Below are 6,534 nucleotides of genomic sequence, written 5' to 3' on the forward strand. Positions count from 1 at the left end.
AGGTATGAGATATCTAGACAGCTATTCCACATGAGGATGTCTGAGGGACAAAATATAGGAGATCATGTCCACAAGATGATTTGGCTTTTTGAGTAGCTGGAACATCTTGATTTTCACATGGATTTCTAACTGCAGACGAATCTAATCCTTCAGTCCTTGCCTGAGTTATTTAGAAATTTTGTGACAAATTTCCATATGACAAAGCAAAAGTGTACTTTGGCTGGGTTGCTTAACATGCTAGTTATTGCCCAAAAGAATATGCCGGATAATAAAGGAAAAGAGGTGGTTTTGATTGTATCTTCTTCTTCTATTTGAAAGTCTAAAAAGAATAAGGGCAACAAGAATAGGAAACCTCAAATTCCTGAACCTTCCAAGAAGATAGCCAAACAGAAGGGCAAGACCAAAGCTGACAAAGGCAAGGAAAAGTGTTTCCACTGCCAGAAGGATGGACACTGGAAAAGGAACTGCCTAGAGTATCTTGCTTTCTGAAGGACAAGAAGGATAGACCTTTAGAAGGTATGTCTGTGTCTTGTTATTTAGATTCTGATGATACTCATAGTTCATCTACAGCTTGGGTTTAGATACTGGTGCTAGTTCTCACATTACTTTTGATATGCAGGAACTAGCAAGTAGTAGCAGCTTGCAGTTATAAGATATTAGACTCAGGGTTGGCAATGGTTCAACTGTTAAAGCTTTAGCCATAGGATCTAAATCTTTATACATGTATGGACATGTTTTGTATTTAAATAATGTTTTGCATGTACTTGATACTTTTAAAAACATCATTTCTATATCTAGTTTGACTAGAAATGGCTATGAATTTTAGTTCACAAATGATGTTTGTAATATTTATTTTGGAAATAAATATGTTGGCTCGGCTTATAAGCATGATGGACTTTATAATTTAGATAATAATGTTAAATACAAATCTAATGCAAGCAATCTAAATGATTGTAATGCCATGATGAAAATCAACTCAAGTTCAAAATATATTTGGCAGTTAAGATTAGGTCATGTTGCAGAAGATAGGATTGCAAAGCTGGAGAAAATGGAGATTTTATCCTCATTAGGTTCTGAACCTACTCCAATTTGTGAATCCTGCCTTCAAGGCAAAATGACTAGATCACCTTTTATTGGACAAGGGTTAAGAGCTGAAAATATTTTGGAATTGATACATATTGATGTATGTGGTCCATTTAAAGAAATGGTTAGAAGCGGTTTTCATTACTTTATTACCTTTACTGATAATAAATCAAGGTTTGGGTATTTGTATTTGATGAAATAAAAACATGAATCCTTTGAAAAGTTCAAAAAATTTAAATGTGAAGTAGAAAATCAAACAGAAAAAAGTATTAAAACTCTTCGATCAGATCGTGGAGGTCAATACTTAAGTACTGAATTTGATGAATACTTGAAAGAGCATGGCATTGTCTCCCAACTGACTCCTCTAGGAACGTCAAGAATAGATCAAACTATCTGCATATCCATAGGGATACAACACATGCTACCTGTTGGATGCTGAAGGAAATGCCATCCCTCAGAGAGACGAAGCACGAGAAGGACCTGGCGAGACTTCACAGCCTTAAGAAGAAGGCCAAAAGTGGATGTTCCAAGAGGACTTTTCTTAGAAAATCAAATAGGAAAAAGTATTAAAACTCTTCGATTAGATCATGGAGGTGAATACTTAAGTACTGAATTTGATGAATACTTGAAAGAGCACGGCATTGTCTCCCAACTGACTCCTCTAGGAACGCCACAACTGAATGGTGTATCTGAAAGGAGAAATCATACCCTATTAGATATGGTACGCAGTATGATGAGCTATACTGATATGCCAATCTCCTTTTGGGGATTTGCATTAGAATCAACTTTGCATATTCTGAATAGGAGTCCATCAAAATTAGTCTCTCCCCCACCTTATGAGCTATGGCATGGAAGAAAGCCGAGTCTTAAGCATGTTAAGATTTGGGGTTGTCCGGTTTATATTAAAAAGCTGAACACTGATAAATTGGAAACTAGATCAGAAAAAGGTCAATTTGTTGGATATCTAAAAGAAAGTTTTGGATATTAATTTTATTTGCCTACATCACAAAAGGTTGTGGTAAGCAGAGATGCCATATTTCTTGAACAACAGTTTATTCAAAAAGGTGGCAAAGGAAGGCAAATAGAGTTAGAATTGGAGAATTTTGACCAACCAACAGATGAAATGGATACAGATCCATCTAGTCAACCTACACCTATTGATGAAACATCTACAGTAATTCCTCGCAGATCGATCAGGATATCTCACCCACCAGTGAGATATAGTTTTCTTCATGAAAATGAACAAGAGTTGTTTACTCATGAAGAAATAGATCATGGAGATGATCCTCTTACCTATGGAGAAGCTATATCAGATATAGACTCTTCAAAATGGATTGAAGCTATGAAATCCGAAATTGATTCCATGCATAAGAACCAAGTTTGGGACCTTATTGACCCACCTGATGGTATTGTACCTATAGGGAATAAATGGGTTTTCAAGAAGAAAATTGGTTCTGATGGAAAGGTAGAGACCTATAAAGCAAGGCTAGTAGCGAAAAGGTTTCGCCAAAGGCAAGCAATCGACTATGAGGAGACTTTCTCGCCTGTTGCCATGCTTAAATCAATTAGGATTCTATTAGCAATAGCTGCATACTATGATTATGAGATTTGGTAGATGGATGTCAAAATAGCTTTTCTCAATGGAAACATTGATGAAAACATTTTCATGGAACAACCTAGGGGTTTTGAATCCCAAGATAGTTCCAAAGTGTGCAAGCTAAAGCGATCCATTTATGGGCTAAAACAAGCTTCGAGGAGTTGGAACATCCATTTTGATAAAGCCATTAAGTCATTTGGTTTTATAAAAAGTGTGGATGAACCATGTGTATATAAGAAGGTTAGTGATAGTGCTATCACTTTCCTTATCTTATATGTGGATGACATTCTGTTGATAAGTAATGACATAAGTATGTTGACAACTGTTAAGGTATGGTTGTCAAATACATTCTCCATGAAAGACTTAGGGGAGGCAACTTATATTCTTGGAATTCGCATCTATAGAGATAGAGCAAAAAGAATAATTGGTTTATCCCAAAGTCTATACTTGGAAAAGGAGTTAAAGAGGTTTAACATGCTTGATTCTAAGAGAGGATTGTTACCAGTAAGACATGGTATCCACCTTTCTAAAGAGATGTCTCCAAAGACACTAGAAGAAAGAGATAAAATGGCTAGAATTCCATATGCTTCTGCTATTGGAAGTTTAATGTATGCAATATTGTGTACTAGGTCGGATATCACATATGCTATTAGTTTGACTAGCAGGTTTCAATCCAATCCAGGTTTGGAACACTGGATAGCTGTCAAGAATATCCTTAAGTACTTAAGAATAACTAAGGATTTATTCTTGATTTATGGAGGTGGTGACTTGCAATTGGATGCTTATACTGATTCTGATTTTCAATCAGATATCGATGATACAAAGTCTACCTCTGGGTTTGTGTTCATTTGTAATGGAGATGCAGTCAGTTGGAAGAGTTTCAAACAGAGTGCGACTGCTGTTTCCACTATAGAGGCCGAGTACATTGTTGTATTAGATGCTAGAAAAGAGGTTGTTTGGACAAAGAAGTTTGTCACAAAACTAGCAGTGGTTCCTTCTATTGAGTCAGTAGTTCCTCTCTACTGTGACAACAATGGGGCGGTTATACAGGCTAAGGAACCCCAGTCTCACTAGAAATCCAAACATATAAAAACGTGCTACCAAATTATCAGAGAGATAGTTGGGCAAGGTGATGTAGCCATGCAGAAAATAGCATCAGCCAAAAATCCAGCTGATTGATACACTTGAATTGTATAGATGTTTTTAAGCACGTTTGTATACTATCTCATAACATTTAGACAAGTATCTTCATACATAATAGTTGATTTCATTAGTTTTTATAATTTCTATTATCAAGCCCTTAATTCCATATTTTCTGCATCATTTCAGGTGTTTGGGTAAAGCCCCACAGTATAGGAGTGCAAAAGGAAGCTTGGAGAGGTCAAGAGACTGAGTATTGCTGCTGATACAAAGTACACGGGTCGTGTAAGCCAAGCCTCAGACCCGTGTAACTTTCTGCCAGAAGAAAGCTAGAGAGCCAATGGAGAAATAAAAGTACACGAGTCATGTAATTAGACCCGTGTAATCTGCAGGGACCCGTGTAAGTCTCTGCCAGGCATAAGCTTGAAGAACTTTATGGGAACAATAGTACATGGCCCGTGTAACCAGGCTCGTGTAGCTAACGGAAACCCGTGTAAGTCTCTGCCCATTGCAAGATTCTACAATTTCACTCCAGCAAGTTACACGACCCTGGGCCGTGTATTGACACACGGGCCATGTACTATGCGGTAGCCAGTTTTGTAACTCGAATTCCCACTCTTGTTTTCTGATTCAAATGAGACTCCTATAGCCTTTTGGACTCAAAATGACCTAACCCTAGAGCATCCATTATAAATAGAAGAGAAAACATCAAAAAAGGGGGCTTTCTCTCTCTTTTATCTTTCGACAGCATTTTTAGGAGTTTTAGAGAAACTCACATTTTGCACTCTCTCCAGGAGTCTAGAGGAGAAGAATATCAGTATCAAGGGGAGTTCTCTAGCCGAAGTTCCATAAGATCAAAGCTGCATACTCTCTTCGGTTCCTTCATTCCATCTCTTTAAACAGATTTTTATTGTTTTATTTCTTTTATATGATTTCTTTTTATTGTCTTTACCTTTTTATCATGATGTTTGCTGAACTCATGAATGAGTAGTTTTTATATTCTAGAATTAGGAGAGTAATGCTTGTAATCATTGTTATGGATAAACATTAAATTTTATTTATTGGATTTGAGATTTGTTCCTTAATTTAATTTCTTGTGATCTTAATGCATGCTATGTGCTGGTACCCACTTAGTATTGATTGTAGATATTAATTGAAGGACTGAAAGGTGAAGATTAATATTAGAAAATCAAGATCTTAAACCTAGGAATTCTGACCTAGACATAGGCTGATACCTTTGTGGAACTTCAAAATTAGTCAGAGACCTTAAGGGATCTTAATTAATCTGATCGCCACGAAAGTCAGGTTTAAGTTAATTAGACTACACCCTAGGTACCTTGAGAGAGGACTTAGGATACCTTAGGGCTGATTTCCATCAACGTAAACGATTCTCAAAACTAGTAAATAAATAAGATAACATCCATAGCAAGATTTAAGCGTGAAATCTTAATTCTAGAATTGTTTCAAATAAATCATTTCATTTTAAGTTTACCATTCTAGTGTTTAAGGTTAACAAACTTCATTCCCTAAGTATTCGATAGCCTAGACAGTCAAAATTACTGTATAGATTGGTACTTGCTAATCAAATTCCTCATGGGAACGATACTGTACTCATCACTTTATTACTTGTTAGTGATCCATGCACTTGCGGGGTTGTAAAACAAGCGAAACAAGTTTTTGGCGCCGTTGTTGGAGACTTTTTGGTTTTAGTAATATCAAGCGATAGGAAATTTAGCTGATTTAGGCAATTATATTTATTATCTAATTTTATTTTACTGGTTGTATTTCTCTTCTTTTCTCTCAGGTGCCCGATCTGGTGTACGACCAGAACAAGGCCAAAAGAAGAAATTTTGGACTGTGATTCGAAGATAGATAGAACTCTGAGAGCCATCAGGAGGGAAAGGAAACATCAAGAGCAAGGTCAAGGAGGTCCTAAAATTCCAACCATGGCCGATAATAATGATAGACCAAGACTCTTGAGAGATTACAGAGCTCCATCTATCCAAGGATCTCAGTCCAATGTCACTAGACCCACAGTGGAAGCCAACAACTTTGAATTAAAACCAGCATGGTTCCAAATGATTCAACAAACCCAGTTTGCAACTTCACCAACAGAAGACCCACACTATCACCTCCAGTGCTTTCTTGCCCTATGTGACACATTCAAAATGAATGGAGTGTCTGATTAAGCAATAAGACTCAGAGCATTCCCATTCTCCCTTCAGGACAGAGCACGGAAGTGGTTACTTTCTCAACCGACTGGAACGTTCACCACTTGGGAAAAACTCTCTCACTAGCAAGGTATTTTCCACCTTCAAAGACTGTAAAACTGAGGCTTGAGCTCAACACCTTCAGACAAAAGGAAGGAGAATCACTCTATGATGCATGGGAAAGATATAAAGACCTGCAAAGGGAATGTCCACACCATGGCATAGAAGATTGGCTATTAGTGCAAAATTTTTATAATGGATTACTACCCTCTACAAGGAGCATCTTTGATTCAGCTGCAGAGGGTGATCTAATGGAGAAAATAGTGACACAAGCACTTGAACTTCTAGAAAGGGTTGCATAACATAATTATGAGTGGTCAAATGAAAGAGGAAATTCGAGGAGAACTGCAGGGGTCCTGGATGTAGACGCCCTAAGCATGATAAATGCTTGATTTGATCAGCTCACACAGAGACTCAAAAGAATGCAAGCCAACACAGTTGGTA

At 37.2% G+C, this 6,534-nt stretch overlaps 1 non-coding gene across 1 annotated transcript; it reads right to left on the reverse strand.

Moving 5' to 3' along the window:
• Window positions 1-6,146: 6,146 nt before the first annotated feature.
• Window positions 6,147-6,253, reverse strand: LOC131183572 (small nucleolar RNA R71). The gene has a single exon (XR_009151618.1). It is a non-coding gene; the product is annotated as a small nucleolar RNA R71 (small nucleolar RNA).
• Between the last annotated feature and the right edge of the window lie 281 nt (window positions 6,254-6,534).

The sequence above is a fragment of the Hevea brasiliensis genome, chromosome 9 (genome assembly GCF_030052815.1).
Source record: "Hevea brasiliensis isolate MT/VB/25A 57/8 chromosome 9, ASM3005281v1, whole genome shotgun sequence".
Lineage (NCBI taxonomy): Eukaryota > Viridiplantae > Streptophyta > Magnoliopsida > Malpighiales > Euphorbiaceae > Hevea > Hevea brasiliensis.